General features: G+C 39.5%; 2 long non-coding RNA genes across 2 annotated transcripts; one reads left to right on the top strand and one right to left on the bottom strand.

The window, feature by feature from the left end:
- The first annotated feature begins 1,698 nt into the window (after positions 1 to 1,698).
- LOC137043439 (uncharacterized) lies at positions 1,699 to 7,310 on the top strand. The gene is made up of 6 exons (XR_010898480.1): positions 1,699 to 1,767; positions 2,220 to 2,313; positions 3,113 to 3,144; positions 3,626 to 3,744; positions 6,086 to 6,167; positions 7,025 to 7,310. It is a non-coding gene; the product is annotated as an uncharacterized lncRNA (long non-coding RNA).
- LOC137043440 (uncharacterized) lies at positions 2,191 to 7,314 on the bottom strand. Its single transcript, XR_010898481.1, has 3 exons — positions 7,183 to 7,314; positions 6,268 to 6,419; positions 2,191 to 2,285 (listed from the first exon to the last, which is right to left on the bottom strand). It is a non-coding gene; the product is annotated as an uncharacterized lncRNA (long non-coding RNA).
- Positions 7,315 to 19,967: the final 12,653 nt, after the last annotated feature.

Here is a 19,967-nt window from a genome sequence, read left to right as displayed (position 1 = left end):
TCCATTGGAAATGGGCAACAAATTTCTCTTTGGATATCCAGATAGAAATTTGTTGCCCATTCTCAATGGGAAAGTGCTCAAGCAACACCTTTCAGCAACACTGCCCGGCAACATTGCTCGAAAAGTTGCCCTGTGTATCATCATTTTAAGTGTAAGGGATAAACTTTTACCTTGCTTTCAATGGCATTTGCTGTGAAAGCTCAGTAGGAGAGCTCCTAGATCGCTTATGATTTTCCACAGCTCATATTTTCCTGGAGTTTTGCAGTGTTTCGTCAGCAGAACAATTCAAAAATACATGCAATAACAGCTAAATTGAAAAATAATAATAATAATAATTTTGATCCATACCGATCAAAATGGCGCCGCTGCGAATTAGGTCCATTCTTCAAGGCAGCGTTTTAACGAGTAGGCTACTAAACTAGTATGTTACTAAAATACATTTTAAAAACAGTGCATAGACAGATATAGCTAGAAGCTATCAAATTGTATTGTATATACTAGATAAGAATATCCGCTTAAACTCAGGGACCATTTTTTGGGATATCTTCCTGGATTTGGCCTACGCAAATTGAAAAGCTTCCCATACAAACATAGTGGTCTAAGTTCAAAATGTTGGTGTCATTTTACAGGAAACCCTTTGAAGTTACATACAGCAATGCTAAAAGTGATAAACATGTATATGTTGTCTAACTGTAATAACTCCCCCAAAAAGTAGGTGCTTTTTTATTTTATTTTATTTTTTATAAATTCATTTCTTAAAGTGTGTAACTCAGGCCCTGTGTGTTTTAGGTTCATGCAGACATTTTGGGCTGTTTCCACTAAATTCCAGAAAATAGTGGAAAAAAGAAGTTTGTCTGTGTCATGTTGTATGCAAGATTTATTCAAATGGTTCTGAAGGGATGACCCACCCCCCCCTTTACCCTGCTACCCATAGACAGTGAAAGAAACCACCACCCCTCCCCCCACCATATACAGTGCTATAAATGCAATATTCCAGTGTCATTAAATTAATTATATATGCTGGAAACAGCCCAAACTGTCTGCAGGGTGCTAGAGCACACAGGGCCAGTTAATGAATTTATAAAAATAAAATAAAAATGCGCCTACTTTTTTTTGGGGGGGGGGGGGGGGGGGTTCTGAGCTGTTATAACAGCTTAGACAACATATACTTACATGTTTATCACTTTTAGCAGTGTTTTATGTAACTTCAAAGGGTTTCCTGTAAAATGACACCAGAATTTTGAACTTAGACCACTGTATGTGTGTATGGGAGGCTTTTCAATTTGGGTAGGGCAAATCCAGGCGGAAATGGTACCAGAGAAATTTAGTGTAAATACATTACTTTGTCTAAAACAAATGCCAAAGTTATGCCATATCTCCAGAAAGCAGAGACTCTAAGCTTTCAAATGGTACCACATATGAGGTCATAGGTCCTCCAGAGACATTTAAATTGGAAATTATATGCATGGCGATGCCATTCTGGACCCTGTGTCCACAGAGTTTAAGTGGACATGTATTGCTAATGCTAATAATATGTTTTAAGTAAATGACTTACATGCATTAATGTTTTAGGAACCCCTTTCGACTTCTGGAGCATGGAAAACATCTGAGAAAAAACAGCTGCTTGAAGGTGAAGTCTGTTTATTGTGTTTTGTGGGGTTTTCTCCAGCAGAGGGAGATATAGGATTAGACATTTCACTGTAATCCAACGCAGTGCGAGGTGGATAACTGAATTTAATTTATGATGCCAAAACAAAATGTGGTGAGGTAAGAGAAGCAGACATCTGAACTGAACAAATGTTTAATTCTTTACTCATGCTAATCTCTGCAGGCAGCTCCTTTAAATAATACTTCAGACATCAGATCACATCAGACAATAGCTAGCCTACTAGGCTATATCCACATGGTGGTTTTTGAAATGGCACTCCAGAAACCTCATGTATAGCTAGAGAGTATTTAAATAATACCATATTTGATAATGCTCAGTTTTAAAGATTCAGGGCTGAATTAAATGTCAATCAATGTTAGCCTGGTAAATGTAGGCTATAGCCTATTTCTCAACATTTTTAAGTGACAAAGCTACAGTCATATAGTTGGAAAAAGTCATAGCCTATATAAAAGTATCATAAATCATAAAACGAACAAGCATGTGGTTAAGAAAAGTTTCCTTGTCTATCACAGTGTTTTAAAGTGGCTCAGACCGGTATATCTGCCCTTAGGCTGTATGGCAGTTATGGGAGAGTCAGGAACCTGTCGCCTGTCCAGGATGCAGTCAGGTGTCTATCCTTAAAAAAAAAACACACACACAAAAAGGTAAGGGGACCTCACCGTTACTACACTGACATTAACAGATGAGTTCAACGATTAGACTGCCCCTGTTCTTTTTTTGAGCAGAGTAACTCTTATAAAGAGGCAGTAAAAATATCTGTTCAGTCGTTTAACAAAAGATAATGTTGTGTTTTGTCTCAGATATTGCCTAAATATTTTAATATTTTCATGGTTCTTATAAAAAATAAAAACGCATCATATAATGGTTAATAATTATGACAAACCATCAACAACAAGAACATATGGCGAAAAATTTATGACCCACATCCTCCTATAATTGGATTTCATGGATGACATGTATATATTCTTGTGCAATTTTTCCAGGAACTAGTAACCTTTTTTTTTTCATTGATGATATGTTCGAAATTTTGTTATATTACAATATAGTTATATTCTAAATTTATGAATATTATAGCGTTTTTATTTGTAATTTGTTTTTAAATTATGAAAGCAATCGTTTGAGGCTCCTTATAAATAATTTTCCTGTAGTACCTTAATAGGTTGTTGTACTGCTATAAGTTAACCATCCGTGTCATGTCGTGTCAATAGTGTGTGTGCATTACAACAAGTTACTTCATTAGTATATTCTCCTGTAAGAAGACACTTCAACCAGAACTGGGATCATAGTCAAGTCACCAATGATACAAACAGTTTTGTTCGGCTGTCTGCATTTTGAGCTTTTTAAAGTGATTTTTAAATTCCCTGTGACCATGCCATGCCCGTTCATCCTGTGCTTTTATTAAAAATTAGACGTCATAATGCCCGTGTTCTCCTCTGTTCTCAGGTTTCCCCCCCCTGTACACATCATAAACCCAGGTTAGTTATTTCCCACCTGCCCATTTGCTTTTACCTGTTCTGAAACGAAACCTGCGTTGTAAACCTGCCTCTCATAATCCCACAAAACTTATGCAATTTCCTGGCAGATGAAAGGACACTTTAAAAACACACTTTATTGGCAAATATAGTCCCCCTCCACCCTGCCATTGGAAATCTCCTTCAAACAGCCTGTGCGCGTGTGGAGAGAGAATGAAAACAGGGCAGTATTTACTCTCTGGGTCTGTATCTCTGATAAATGTCACCTGTATTTTCGCCACAGGGTACATTCATCCACAATAGAGACTCAAATGTGTGCCGTAGGGTGAAATGAGCATGAAAAGACCGATGCACACACACGCGGTGTGGTGTAAATGTTGACTGAGAGTGATTGTAGGCATGTATTATCATATGTGTGAGCTTTGGAAAACTCTTCACCTTTGCCTGTTTGTCTTCAGGCTTCTTTTTTTCTTATTTCTGCCAGGATCAAGGAAAGGAGAGAAACCTACATCTATGAGCAGCCAAACACACGGAAGTAACCAGGACACACCTGGAGTCATAAACTGTGCCAAAGGGGCCAAGCCTTTGGAAGCACAATTCCTGGTAAATGAACAATAGTACAAAAAAGAAATAAACGCAAGTGATAAACGCAATTGTGGAAGAAAGAATGATGGGGATATGTGTGATATGGTTCACTCCTCTATCTGAAATGCTTTACTATAGTTTGGACGGCTTTTATGTTTTCTTATGTGACCTAAATAGTGTTTATGATACTGTACCAATACATGGTGCACAGTTATCATACTTTCTCATAATAATAGTTTATAAATATATGATTTTATATTATCATCTTTTGAAATGTGTAGTGAAAATAACCAACCTGAAATACTCTAAACGTAATGAAATAACCTGCACATCAGGTTGTTGCGTTGGCCACCTGCATCATCCCTGACCAGGATGCGGTTTGTAATCCTGAGGCTCGGAGCCGACCATTGTCAAAGTCACAGAGCGTGGAAAGATTCCAGACACAACCTGTACACACCCGCTGCATTTATATTACACACACAGCCACTGGCAGACCTCGCCCTTTCCAATACAGATTCATCCCGGCTTATCTTTACAGTGCGGTTCTCACGGGGGAGACGTCGGGTCTGCTTCAACCAGAGCTTGATTAGGAGAATTAATAATGATCTGTTGCTTAAGGTGAATTACAACACTACATTTTTTAGTGTTTGATTATAGGACTATACCCCTTGAAGTTTTTCTCAATGCACTATACCAATAAACCTAAGTTATACTGAACTGAAGTATAACGAAAAGACTGAACTGAATAAAACTGAATGGAACCTAAAGATATAAAGCTATGATAACTCATTACCCTTTTATGTTTCTCTCAATGCACTTCAACAGGGATTTACAAACAAGATTTCCCTCAATAGTCTCCTCAATACTGCTTATTGATAAGTTAGGCAGTTGTTGTAGCAGCAGCAGTATAGGATTAAGGGATGTAGAATATGGTCATGCAAAATAAATCATTAATATGTGCTTTATAAATACTAATAAACAGCCAATATCCTACCCACATCTAAATGGTTACACAAGATTTTAACTTAATATTTCAGTCATTTAAATAAACTTTAAAACCTAAAGTCAAGTAACCTGGTAACACTTAACATACAATTATTAGTTAATGCATATAACTAACATTAATTAGCCATACATTTGTTATAGTAGTTGTTAGTAATGTTAATAAAATATGAATTGTTAGTTCATGTTAGCACAGGTCCAATAAATAAATTAACATACACTAAGATTAATAAATGCTTACTTAATTGTTAGTTTATGTTAACTAATGCAGTTAACTAATGTTAACAAATGGAGCCTCATTGAAAAGTGTTACCAATTGAACCAACTATATACAAACCTAAATTATATATTTAACTGAATTGATTTATATTGGAGTGAACTGATGAGAACTGAATTTAGAAGAAGACCCAAACAAACCCCACCCTTACAGTTTTTCTTCTAAATTTAGTTCTTCATTCAGTTTTAGTTTTCACGTCCAGAGATTCCCCTTTCCCTTGTGTTCATGCGTGTTCTTTTGTTTTAATCTGCGTGGCGTTCTCATTGGTCTGTTTGTTTCATCTTGTTCAGGTGTTGCTCATTTCTTTCTTTTGCCTTTTTTGACGCTGTGGTCACTGCAGTGTCCATGTCAATCAAGTTTAACTTGTTTATTTTTAAATTATTCATAGTTTTGATTCACGTGACTGTTGCGGAGCAACCAGTGACATTTAAGGGGCTGATCACCCCCAATTAGGGGGTAAACCTACACCAGGCTAAAGAATCCTTATTAGTGGAACCCACCCATAAAACCAGTCTACACCTTTTTTGTTGATTCATATATACAGGCGTGTAGATGAGCCCAGAATATGAACGCAATGCGCTTTCTTTATAATGGTTTTAGATGGAAAAAACACTTAATGAGAAACCTTGTGTTGCATTTATATTTTGCGTTCATTAGCTTGCCTGTACAAAGTATGGATCGCCAATAAGATGTATATTGAATTTGGTCTTTTAAAATCACTATCTTACTAACTAAACGTACTACAAACCTGGTAAAAATGACTGGCCTGGTAAAAAGCCTTGTTTTGCTCTCCATGTGGGCATTCCTATAAGTGATGTCACGTGAAAACTATTGCTTTGTTCGTATACTTTTTGTTCCCCATTGAACCTTTCAGCGCTAAAAGAACCATTGGAAGAACACTTTATTAACCTTTTTCCACTATAAAGAACCTGTTTAAGGTTCTTTATAGAACCATTGATGCCAAAATGTATTATACAAATAATCCTACATTATATTTAAAGTGAATTCATTCTCCTCAGAATTAAGTTTAATTGTTTATACAGGTCCTCTTAACGGTATTTTCTTTGTATTTAATTGCAGGTGACCCCAGTATGGTATGAGTGGGTGAAAAAAACGAGATTCTGAACATTTTGTTCACCCGGGTAAAGGCTAGAAGATCAAGGTGAGTCACAGTGGGGAGGAGGGGATGCTGGGGTATAGGAGGATTGTTTAATGGGGGGGGGGGGTGTTGAAGGTATAGAGTGGCATAAGTAACTCATTACCCCGCCTGGTCGAACAAGGGCCGTATCCGGGAAGGGGTGGACCGGTAGGAACCGGGTTATTGATCCTATCCTCAGTGTGTGGCCCACTCACACTCCATGACACAGAGTGATAAGCCATGATTGAGCAACACAGCTATGCAGAGTTAGAAACCCTGCAGTGTGAAATTAAAATTAAGGTTGAATCGATGATCACACTTTTTAAAGTCAGATTTCAAAGGTCAGAAGTACCTGCCATTGCCATCATATGCATTATCAAACTGTTTAGTTCCAGTTGTGCTAAATACATGATCAACAAGTTTGTTTGAATTTAGGAATAATGCTAGCTGTAAAGTTAGCCTTAGCAAGACACCCCCCCCCCCAAAAAAAAAAATACTTCATTTTAAAATACTAAATACTAATGTCAGAGCAATAGCCTTGTGGTCAGTGGCACAATAGTGATCTGGGCAACCTGAGCTCTCCAGTCAGTCCCTGCCTTTCACTGATCTCTTATCTATAATAAATACATAAATAAATAAAGCTAAAATGTTCAAAATGTAATTGAAATGATCAAAATGACAGGAGTTAGGTGACTGCGATGCATGTATGTTCACTATTGGGCAACGTTGGTAAACAAATAAAAAACAATTATATAAATGTAAATATAATTATTTCTTTAAATTACAAGATTACAAATTACAAAATTATCTTAATTGTTTTGTTATGTAGTAAATATTTCGTAAAAGATGCTTGAGGTATATAATGACTAGCTGTGGCTCAGTGTGTTGCAGGCGCTGCACATCGGGCCCTAATGTGTTCCCCTCTTATCTACCTGATTGCTAAAAGGTGATGCATAATTTTTTCATTGTTAAAATACTTCTCTAATCTCCAATCCAACGGCTCTATAGTGTAAAAGGCACGTAGGAGCGGGCTGGATACCGTTATATGCTGATGAATGTAGGCTGGTCTCTTAGTAACGACAGGTCATTGATATCTCTACTCCAATCCTCTCTCTGTTTTGCGGTTGTTCTCTCTTCTCTCTTCCCCCTCTCCCCGGTCATGTCTAGTCTTATCAGCTGCTGTCCTTGGCCCCCACACCTGTAACAGAGGGCCACAACTCAGCACAAGCTACTTATTAACCAGTATTTCCTCCTGCACAACAGACACAGCTGAGTTTGGACGACACACACTCACACCAGGCCATCGGTCTGGGCCTCAGCCGTACAGAGGTCATGGGTTTTGGCTCGTGGTTAGCCAAAACAACACAATCTCATAGCAACATTTTTGTTTTGGTGAATTTGTGGATAAATCATATGAATTTTGCATGATCTCATTTGTGTGTTTTCTGCTTATATGCATATGTTTAGTGGTGGACCTTCATGCTTAACTTTTCCCACTAAAAATATAATTCCAGTACATTTTAAAATACTATTCAATCATTCTACTTCAAAATTTCTCATTTAATTTAATGTGTTAATTTTTCAGTGTACGTTTTTGTATGCATCACATCTAAATTCATACAAAATCATTCAATTCACTTTATAAAATAATTATGTCCCCTTTCGAAAGGGAACTCGCGCTGCGTCAGCTGATGCTGCGGGAACGCCTCCAGCGTGACAGGTGTCTGAACTACTATCGAATCACGGCAATCCTAATTACCGGCGACAGCCTATGATGTCATCAAGGTGCGACCAGGAAGTAAATAAGGGCGCCTAGAAAACATGACACCAGCTTCTTTGTCTTCAGGGACTGTTTTGTCTGAATGCTTGAAGTCAAAAGGTAATCCAAATGATTTTGTTTTCTGCCTGGGGTTAAGAGCATGCACAATCAAGCTCTTATGGAGTTGATTATGTGCAATGTGAGCGGTTTTTCAATCTGAGATCGCTCCGTTCTCGTCTGGCGCTATTCCTGAGGGAAGAGCGTTTTGTTTCTGAGACTAGTGATGTGGTCCCGCTCACGCCGAGGCTGAGTGAGGATGCGCGTCACGGTTCTTCGGATGGGGTCGCCGATCACCACGAGAGGGCTGTTCCCTCCGGCGATCTTGCGACTGACAAGATTAATCACATGTGCTCTTGGGGATGGCTGGTGACAAGGGAAATTAGTTTTTCAGCCATCCTGACCGTGTATGCTGAGCCGATGAATGTTATGAGTGCGCTGCATGCAGGCTGCGGCTGTCATGTGGGCGCGTTAGAGGAGAGACCGCTCGTTTAGACTGAATGATTGATTTCTCCCCGGCCATAAAACCATCGGCTCAGTTGAGCTTTCCATTCCTTCCTGATCTCCTTACTGAGATCGTGGGGGCATGGAAGAACCCATATTTGTATAGTGTATACACGGACATCATCGAGTGATAAACCCTGATGTTTGGAGGATGAGTGTATATGGGTATGTGTTCTCACCACGGATTGTCGTTAAGGTAATCTCCGATCCGGGTAGGCGGGGACACTGAGAGCTTCAGCAGGTCAGCCTGGTACTACTTTATACGTCATGTCGGTGTTACAAGTGTACTAGGAGGATCTGCTGAGGGATCTCAATCAGGGGGATGAGGAAAAATACCCTGACGCGCTGCGCAGACATGCGCCATATCAGCAATAGATGGGGCTGAGGGCCAGTGCCGCAAAAGCATGGGTGGCATTGTCTGAGGACCCTCACACTGCTGAGATCCGGGTCCCAGGCAGGCGGAAGGAGTGACGGGGTTTGAGGGCCAACATTGCCTCTCATGCTCCCCGTGGTTAAGGGCGGGGCGCAAACAGTCGGACTACCAAAGAAGAGGAATGGTGTATCACAATGTGGTTGGCGTGGATGAAATGTCCTTCCCTTGTGGGTGAGTTAAGAATTACTACTTTATAACTACTTTACTCCTCTTCTTCATCGTCTCCCCAGGTGCTTCTTACATTCGACTCGGGGTCGGGCAGTGACGATGATACTTTAGGTCCCGCCTGGCTGGTCTGTGAGAAGCGCCCCCTCATGTGCGGATATCGTCGCGCGCCAGAGGAGAGCTGGTAAGGAGGGCCCCCTTGTGAGGAAAATTTATTCTTGATGTTGTGTGAGACTTCATGCTCCCCGCAGAGGGTTTGGGGATCACGGGATCGTGGAGGACACCATAGGGCCCTGTAGTTCCCCTGTTTGGTGGCTAAAACGATTTTCTGAGATGCCATTATGTGGTCTGTTTAGAGCTAGCTTTGCTAGTAGAGAATAGGGGGTTGTGTGTCTCATTGTGTGTACAGCTGTGTGAACAGTTTTGCCTCCTCGCTGTGTGATGAAGCAGTAGTAACCGTTCATTCCTGCGGGTATGTGGCGGTGTATTAGGCAAGTGTGTTTCTCCTAGTTAAACAGGAAAGCTCTTATCCACCCCAGGGTAAAGTGGTTAGCGTTGCCCCTCGTGGAATCTCATAGACACGCAAACTACAGATTTACGTCCAGCCTCGCGGGGCTCGGACAGAGTGTTCCTGAGGTTTTCAATTCCCTGAACCTCGGGTAATATTCATGTGCAGGCTGGCCCTCTCTAGGCCGCCGCATCTGTTGGCCTAGGCTGTTGCTTCGGGATGGGGGGGCATTTCTTTCCAAAGATGGAAAGTAATTTAACACCCTGGGCCCTCTTCTTGAATATTGCAGGGCTTTTTCTATTTTGCATCCCTAGTCAGCCTCCTCATACCTTAGAGTCGTCCGGCCAAGGCCCACCCCCTTCTCTGTGTTCTGGGGTTCTTAGTAATGCAGGTTGGTGTGAAGCAGACTAAACAGTGACTTAGCCAGTGGTCGTGGGGCAGGGTTTGGCGTCCCACGCTTGCACGCGGATGGGTTAGTTTTGCTGAAACCCTGCTTTCCAGAGCTTGTTGTGGCCTCCACCTTGATGCATGAGCAGGCCTCATCTGGCTTCCCCTGAGGGGGTGCTCCAGGGCCTCAGCCACTGGGTGACAGGAAGTAGGCCTCTCCAGGCCTCCTGGAGGGCGAGCCCCTGGTTCCCAGTTCCTAAAACAGTGAGCATGGTTGCTAGCCAGGGCCTTACCAGGCCTCCCTGAGGTCGTTCCCCGGCCCCAGTGCCGGCTACGAGTAGCTGGCAAGTAGTAGGCCCATCGGGGCCTCCATGTGGGTTTTGCCGGTGGGTAGCACCATCTGTCACCAAGCCTCTAACACTGCGCTGCCATTCGGCAATAGGCCTTTACAGACCGCCCTAAGACTTGCTAAAGTGCAGGGGGCCTCAAACAGGCCTCCCTGGAGGCGAGCTCCGGGACCACAGTCACTTCTGACAGTTTGCACATCCGGCTAGCAGGTAGCAGGCCTCTCCAGGCCTTCCTGTGGGTGAGCCCCCGAGCTTGGACGCTCGGTTAGCCGGTATAATGTGCTGTCAGGTGGTAGGCCCTTCTGGGCCTCCCTGAGAAGAGATTCCCGGATCCGGTCTCGGTGACAAGCTAGCCTGGACTGTTAGCAGGCTAGCCTGGACCGCTAACAGGCTTTGCTGCCAGGTAGTAGGCCTCGCCAGGCCTCCCTTGAGGCAAGCTCCGGGACCCCAGCCATTTCTGACATATTACATACTGCACTTTAATACCCTATGCATTAACTAATGTTAATGAGCCTCATATTTAGGTGTTTAATTTTGTTAACCTCACAGACAGATTTACGCTTTTATTTGCACACTGACATGCTAACCAGCGTTGCAGGCGATCCCAACCAGAATAAAAGTGTGGGGAATATTTAAGTGAATTTACATTTTTGTTTGGGCACTGTAAATAAGGTCAGCCACTTGCAGAAGCTGTGCTTTTTTCAAAGTTTTGTTTTCATTCCGGTGAATGAGGCAAATTCTGGGTGCGAATGCTGTGATCTGTTGACATGAGAGAATGTGAATCTGGCATTATGCTGAGGGCAGTGATTGACAAATAGTTTGACCAATAGTGTGCAGGCATTGTACATAATCAACCAATAGAGTGCTGCACGGATTTAAAAATGCGTTGGTTATACACCAATCCTGACTAAATCATCCAGGTAGATACTGCACTGTGGTGTGGCAAGCAGCAGGGCGAGGGACCGCGAGAGCGGGCCGGTGACGAGTGGTAATGAGTACCAGCTGCGTGACACACCGGTCTCGTCTCGCGGCCAAGTGACGGGAGCATAAAAGGAGGAGCAAGGGTTGCGGAAGAGGAGAGAGGACCAGGCCTGGACTTTATGTTGAGTTTTGTTATGTGTGTCTGGGCAGTTGTCCGTGAGGGGCTGCCTGCGGTTTACTTTCGTTTTGTTTATTTAGTAAAAGTTGGTAAGTGTTCGCTGGTTCCCGCCTCCTTCCTTCCCATCTACGAACTCTATTACATGCACATTGGTGGTGGTTGAGGAGATTCCCCCTTCTATGTAAAGCGCTTTGAGTGCCTAGAAAAGCGCTATATAAATGTAACACATTATTATAAAACCCAATAGGATTTTACATTGGCTTTTGGATTATTGCAAAATTAAGCTCAGTGTCCAACAATTTTTGTGTGTGATTCTTACACGTTTTGTTGATTATGATACTCTTTACAGCACAACTCTATTAATTTTAAAGCCTAAATACAATGGGCAGAATTAAAAAGCTTAACTCTTAATCACCACCATTAAGCTTCCATCAACTCTTTCAGTCTTTATTTAAAAAACATTTTCACTGAAAGATTGAGTGCATGTGATGCAAGAGCGGGGTTATGAACACATCGAGCCCGTGAAAGTGTTTGGTGTAATGATGTTAAAACGTGAAAATATCTTGAGCTTGCATTTACCACAGACCTTATTCAATGCATTTAAACAAAAACCCCATCATCTTCAGGGTGATGGAAACGGAAGTGCTTAAATGCAAACTCGTTCCCAGCGTTTGGTCTACAAAAATACATAATCCAAACAGCAATGTATTTTGGCTTGTGAGACAGAGAATTATCAAAGCAATGCATTCACGTAAGTAACGTAACTGGAGAGAGCACGCCAGTATTATAACAAAGCCATATCCCAGACATTTTAGGCAATTTTAGAAATCCAAGCAAGATGCTTTTTAGTGTCTGATAAAGGCCCACGTGAATATATCACATTTTCCACATGATTTGTGTCTTAAAGGTAAAAACGCTTCATGTTAACTAATTAACCGATCTTATCAAGATGTTAAAGAAACTTTCATGCCATGTCTGATACCCAGGGTGACGTAAACTTCCTTATATTTCTTTAGTTCCTGAAGGAATGTTGCCATTGCAGAATGGATTGCTTTTGTCGGGTGGAGCTCAGACATGGTCATTACAGAAATATCCTTCATCTTACCTGCCGGAGGGTTCGTGCTCCGTCCCGGGACTTGACCAATCATTAATAAAGATGGTATGTGACTGTGTTATCAGTTGGCTTTGGGCCAGGTCTGTGAGTGGGGACTGAAAGAGTGTTATCTGTCCACAGTGGACGACACAAGCACCTCTTAACCTCTCCAACTTTCACAATAAATGCTCAAGGGAACACTTACCTGAACCAGGGGTCGCTCAATAAAATGTAGTTTACAAACCCTTATTTGCATGCTTTGCACATTGCACTTCAGAAAATATATTGAAAACGTGTCATTTTCATTAGTTCCACCTCTGCCTGTGGTGTATGTGGTGAGTCACATTTAAATGAACCAAACAATCAATAGATTATCAAGAAGAACATTCAGAGAAGAACGCCCTCTGTTTTTCTGTGATATCTGGAAACAGACACATCAAATCTACAATTTAAAGGGACAGTTCATCCAAAACTGAAAGTTCTGTCATTGTTTACTCGCCCTCATTTTGTTCCAAAGCTGTATGACTTTCTTTCTTCTGTGGGGATACAAATAAGGGGGAATTTTTCAAATGTTTTTGTCCATATAATAATAGTCTACTAATAATGTAAGTATTTGTGACTTTCAATATTTTGTAGAAGCAAGAAACAGACTTTGCACAGAAACTGTAAAATGAAATTTCAGGACTTTCAAGGACTTTTTTTTTTTTTTTCAAGGACTACAATTAGAGAATTCACTTATCAAGCAATATCTTTATTATCTTTTGAATTCTAAAAAAGGTAAATAGATGAAGCAAAATGGTACAAATTAAGTGCAGCACATGCAATGACTGTGGTAACTTTAACCATTGAATGGACACTATGATCAAGATATCGCTTCCCTTAGATAGCGATAGCGATTTTTCTCTCCCCCAGGAATATATGGTTGACCTGAAGAATGAAAGCTGTATGAAATACCATGTAAATATTTATATAAGCAATATCACACTCACAATTTGTGTGAAAAATTGATTTATTGAAAAAATGAAACACTAATTTCATATATATTGTCTTTCAATAATGTAAGCACTTTTCATGAATATGGCTGTTTTCCAGGCCTTAAATTTCAAAAAGTCAAGTACTTCAAGCACTTTAAGGACCTTGTACGAACCCTGAAGAAAGTCATGTTGGGAATGATTTGAGGATGACTCTTCGGCACCGCAGCGTTTTTAAAGTCGTTTTTTTGTCCCTTGTTTTGGGTGATGAGATGACTAAACCAAATAGAAAGAGAGGATGTTTGGTCGATGTGTATTTGTCCTGCCCCTCGTCCACTGTGATTGGACGGCTGGGTAAAAAATGGCAGTGATCAATCGACTCTGGGTGACCAGAAAATATGCAGCACTCCCATGATTGAAAGCAATAGAAAAAATGGCAGGCCATAGAAAACAAAAACACTTTGGTTAATATGAAACCCCGGTTAACAAAGCAGGTTACAATTCACATATGAGTACACTCAAAAAATGTTGGGTTGTTTCAACCATTGGGTTTCAAATTTAATGACAAAAATTAAACCAAAAATTGTGTATGTCCATATTTGACCCAGACAGAAACAACCCAACATCTTTTAGAGTATAAAATGAAGGCAAGTAAAAATATTTAAGCTCTTCAATGGCATCAGGAATTCTGTGAAATTCAGATCCTTTATCCCGCTGTAAGTCGTAAGCGTGTGTGGATCCTTAGCCAAACTCTCTGTTAGCTGAGCGCTTTTCTCTGTGGTTTCACCATACAGAAACCTGCCCTGCCACTCATCAAACACAGATCCATCACTAGGTCATGCATCGCAACTCATTCCAGCTGATCGCCCTCATCTGTGTACCACGGGGAGAAGAGAAGAACCTGATATAGACTATGAAAGAGTTAAGCACCTTACCCGTCTGGGATGCCAAAACTCAGTGAGTCTGGCGCAACATTTTACAGTCACGCTTTGTTCCTCTGGTCATGTTGCTGTCTGGAGACCTTCCTGGTTTACCTCACCCATCTGCATCATCCGGTTCTGTCCAAGGTTGATCATCGAACCTGTGTAAATAAAAAAAAGAACAAAATAGTGTTTCCGACACAATCTCATGTCAGTTCGTTTTGGCAAATTGGTGAATTCATTTGGATTTGTATATTTAGGGGTGGACCTTCAAAACTCTTGGATGCATTTTAATTGCACTTCAGATCCAGAGTTTAGTGAATCCTGATAAGTCACAGTTGTAATTTTGGCTTCACGCCATCTTTGTTTTTTAGGAGGACCGTTTAGTGTACGTGGACACACGTCTCCTGGAAATCCAGGATAATTCAACCAATCAAATGAGGACTTTGAAGCTCCTGAAGTGTTTCCAGTTTTGTGTACCATATGCATCTGACATTGTGACGTCTGAAGCTGAGACAGATGTGTGTAAGCTTTATCTGAAATTTCTGGGTGCTTATTAAACTAAAGACAGTTTTGGTTTTGTGGACTTTTAGAAAAGAAACTGTTAATACAAATTGTTCACACACTTGCTGATGCCACAAATAATTCAGTGTATATCACAGAAGCATTTTGTTTGGAGGGTCAGAAAGTCACGCAAACTCCCACTACAATGTAATTTCCATCACATCTCAAATGATGTATTTTTTAAACATCATTCTGTAATGCAAATGCCTGATGGTAAATACATTTTTAGAATAAGACATTCTCTTTAATCCTGATAGGGCTAGTTTCAGTCATTTTATTTACCCTAAATATATGAAATTAGCTCATATTTTCACATATTTTCTCAGCTTGATTAGATATTATGGGTTAGGGTTATATTATTTTACCTTTATCTGTATTTTCACTGACAAGTCGTTGTGTGAAGATGATGCCACAACTGAAAGGGAGTGAAAGTATATATATATATAAAATTATAAACCAAATATTTTAAATTGTAATAATATATCACAATATAAAAAATGCAGTATTTTGGATCAAATAAATGCAGGCTTGATGAGCAGAATAAACTTCTTTCAAAAACATTACAAATAGTAATGTGTTCAAACTTTATTAAAATGTTTAATGATAATTTAATTTTTTGAACATTTGTCATAGTTTTGAACATTTAACAATTCATTTCCAAATATTAAGATTGAAAGTCTAGTTCTGGTTTAACAAGGAAATCCATATTTAGAGGAGATTTAAAATAATAAAGGAATGAAGAAAAGTCTCCAAGAAAGGTATTTCTTTGAATTAGTTTCATAAAAATCAGCCTGTATAGTTTTTATCATTTTTTATTTCAGTTTTAGTTTGTTATTTTAGTTCATCCTGTGAAAAACTTGAATGGCAACCAATGGAAATAAAATGAGTTTTTGTTAACTAATAGCCCTGATGAGACCTTTATGTAACAAAAAGAAAAAAATATTTTTGCCATGTTAGAAGTTTTTGTCAGCGAGTCCTTCAGCTGTTACGTTCTCAACTGTCCCATCACAAAGGTGTCTGTGCTCCTGAGAGTGTATGTGTGTTTGCATTTACGTGTGCTGGATTACACGGGCTCTTTCAAGACCAGTAATGAGAAGTGAGCTTACACTTACCCGACATCCCGGTATTGGCCAGGGCAGGGCCGACTCTCACAGAGGCCTCTAGTTGATCCCATTAAAAGCAATCAGCCTACTGTTTGCACAGTGGTAAAAGCTTTAAAGCTGCCCTCCTCTCTCGCCTGCCTTCCCCCTGCTCTCGCTCCGGCCAGGTGCGGGGCCTTCGCTTCTCTAAAGCATACGGCACACAGTATATACTGTTGTATTGCTTTACACGAGGAGCCCGGAAAATAAATACATGATGTGCATTTAAATTTAAATATTTGAAAGAAATGACACTAAATCTTACGAGAATTCAAAAACACACTTTACGGAAGAAAAATTACAAATGAAAGACGCGTCGGTGTTTAAACAGAGAAATCTCCAGCTTCTAAGAGTTTCCTCTTATAAAAACACCTTCTTAATCTCACACACGTCTCATCGAAGATCCTCAATAATGTCTCAAAATGTGCTGTGACGAGTCTGCATAAAATATCCTGCTAATACCTTACAATAAAGTTCCATTAGTGCACATTTAGTTAACTATATTAGTTAACATCTAATTTCTTGCATTTATTAGTTATTGTTAATTTTGACATTTACTACTATATTATTGAAAATAAAAAAGGGTTACAGCATTTTTTAAGGTGTCCTTCAGTTAAGTACTGTGTAATATTAATTAAAAAAAAGTTGCTGCCTTAAACTTTTAAGTACAATCAACTTGGATATTTAAGTCATTTCAATTTAAAAATTAAATCAAACTTACTTAAAACAATTTGTTGAATCTGTATTAAAAATTTACATAGCTTTTGATGAACTAAAGCTATGTAAATACATGCAATAACTTATTGATCATTATATTTTTGTGAAAATTATCAAAAAATGCTGGCAGTGGCTGGCAACTTGTTATACATTTCTGTCAGGGAAAGAGATAACAGGTCAAGTGTGACCAATATCTCAATATGAACTCAATATGAAAATTTCTCATCAAATTCTTCCTGGAGCACACATCTGGGTCCCTCTGTCCTCATGAGGACCTTATATTTTAGTGAATTTCTCTGACACATACATGTCGCAGCCTGGATGTCATGTAAAGAGCACATTTAGGGCTTTTTAGAAATGAGTTTGTATTAAATAAAATAAAAACTTCGGGCAGGTTTATCACGCATTTTGGGAGACAAGTGAATAGGGAACTCAATTACACATCAATGCTCCTATTAAATATTAGATGTTATAATGAAAATGTTACCAACTATTACTCCTATTATTACACTTCTTTTTTCATTGCATGTTGCTCCAAGAACACATTAATATGCTAATTAGATACAGTGTACAATTCGATACATTGCATTGAATGGGAAAACCCATGTGCGCACATTTTACCCACATATTGCATAGTAAAAATGGTATCAATTCATTCCGTTATATCTTACATAACATAGCTGCGAATCATCTTTAAACAAAATTTGGTTAAAATCATTAAATAATGATACCTGAAATTTTTTCCTGGGTCTTAGGAGGTTAAAACTCAAAGCTTTACTGGACGTCAATTCTAATTTTAAGAGAAACATCTGAGACAAAGTTAATATTTAAATGAGGCATTACATGAGAAGGATCTACCAACAGATACTGAGCAATAACACTTTCATTTGGGATGTCCTGATTGGTTCATTGACACAATATGTGCCTGCCTCCCTTTTTATTTAATCACATACAGTCTCAGGAAAAAAAGGTACAAACGTTGTGTGCTGGGGTGGTATCCTTTCAAAAGGTGAGCATTTGTACTTTATTTACCCTTAAACGCTGCATATTAATATCTTAGAGGAACATATACTATGTTCCTATAAGGGTACAGCCAAAGGATTTTTTTTTTGTTTTGTTACCTTTTCGTGCACAGCTTTTGTACCTTTTTTCCTGAAAGCGTATTTCCACCCTCATCTTCATGGTATACATTCATATTCACTCTTGGTTATGAAAAGCCAACTTTTTTTCCACCAGCACATGTTCTGCTCCCATTATTGTCTCTGTCCTCTACATCTAATCAACCGCTCAGGTGTCAGTGAACAGAGCCACGCATCTGCCTGTTGGGTGAGTAAATAGTAGGCACAATACCTACAGCCTGACCGACCATTCCCGTTTCTCTTCTCTCTCCCTCTGTTTCCAATCCCCTGTTTTTTTGGAGTGGTCAGGCATTGTATTTACCTGAGCGATCTCCCTCCTCATCCCTTCTTCATTCCACTCTGGTGGCTTTAGTCCATGACCCCACCCTTCTGCTGATAAGACTGTAGGAAGACTTCAAGACTCACTGTTTACTCCAGTTAAGAACTCTAAAATCAACATGAAGAAAAGAAACCCGATGCTAAAACCTTGGCTCTCCATGAAATCCTGATCATAGATAATGAATATACACACAGAGCAATCTTGAGTATTTGGGTGATTCTTGTGAAGCTTGTCAAGAATGTCCAGATCATATTTCGCCACATAATCAAATGAAGGAAATAAGAAATTAAATTTGAACTCTTTCCTCACCAGCACCTGCTAAAAAGGTTGCCTGCCACCGTCAGCATCTTGATCATTTTCACAAAACGTTCATGGCCTAGAGAATATTTTGTGCACCTGAGCATAGCTTTAAACAAACAAACACAAATTTTATATTAGTTTCATGCATTCTTTTTTTATCAGCACTTGAACGTAAGTTTCATAAAAAAACATTTTGAGCAAAAAGCTGAGAAAATCTAAGCTGAAAAGCCAGACCCACATAAAGATGTTGGGTCTGGGAACACACTATTGGCAAAGCTCAATCAAGGGGCGGGATGAAGTGAAGCGGAACCATCACATCTCTGCCGTCATTATATTAAGCCCGCCCACCGACTCTATACATGATGTGATTGGCCTGACCAGTTTGTTTTTTCCAGCTCGCAAGCTAGACGACCCGTTAAACATTTGAGCGACATCCGTTGGTGACGCCCCTTTGGAAATGATTTGTCTATGAAGCTTTGCCAGACCATAACTCTACTACAACTGAGAATGGTTTGATTTTAACCAGGCTACAAATGCGAATTTTCAGGACCATTTAAATTTTAAGAATAATGTCCATGATTTTTGTGTGTGTGTGTGTTCACATAGCAAGTACCAAAACCTTTACCAGGTTTCGTACCATTACAGTATAGTGAGAACCAGTGTTGGGGAAAGTAATGATTACAATATTCAATTACTCCCTTAAAAAGGAACTAATTGAGTTACTTAGTTACTTTTTATGAAAAGTACATTGCATTGTAAAAGTACATTACTTTTGCGTTACTTTTGCTGGGCTTGTTTTTTATAACAAAAAAGTTCTAGATTTGTGCAAAGGTAAAGACCTCTTCATACCAAAATTGAAATGGTAAAAATGCGCATTCACGCATGAACATTAGAGCGGGCGCAGCTCTGCTGTGCTGCCATTCTGGATAACGCAAGAATAATAATGGAAGAATAGGACTCTAATAGGTAAAAGGTTTTAACAATAAAAACAAAAAATATAATCATTTTTGCTCATGGTTTAACTGAATCATTAAAGTTAAGCCGCAAGACATTAGTCAATAAAGTGGGATTAAATGCATACAAATATTTGTTTTATTTAACATTTAATTATTGGAGGTTTGCATAGTATTCTGATTTGATTTCTTAATTGTGCAAGTGAGATGAATAAATGCTCTCCTTTAGTCTAGAACTACAATAACTTGTTCACACAACGCCTTTTGCAGTGCACGGTTTTTCTCAACATAGGGAGTAGAGCGCTGTCAGTCAAATAAATGTGAAAAAGTAACTCTGATATTTTGTTGCAAATTTGAAAATGAATGCATTACTTTACTAGTTACTTGAAAAAGTAATTTGATTACATAACTCAAGTTACTTGTAATGCGTTACCCCCAACACTGGTGAGA

The sequence above is a fragment of the Pseudorasbora parva genome, chromosome 16 (assembly GCF_024679245.1).
Source record: "Pseudorasbora parva isolate DD20220531a chromosome 16, ASM2467924v1, whole genome shotgun sequence".
Classification (NCBI taxonomy): domain Eukaryota; kingdom Metazoa; phylum Chordata; class Actinopteri; order Cypriniformes; family Gobionidae; genus Pseudorasbora; species Pseudorasbora parva.
The sequence above is the reverse complement of the archived record's forward strand: the minus strand, read 5'-3'. Positions and strand labels throughout refer to the sequence as shown.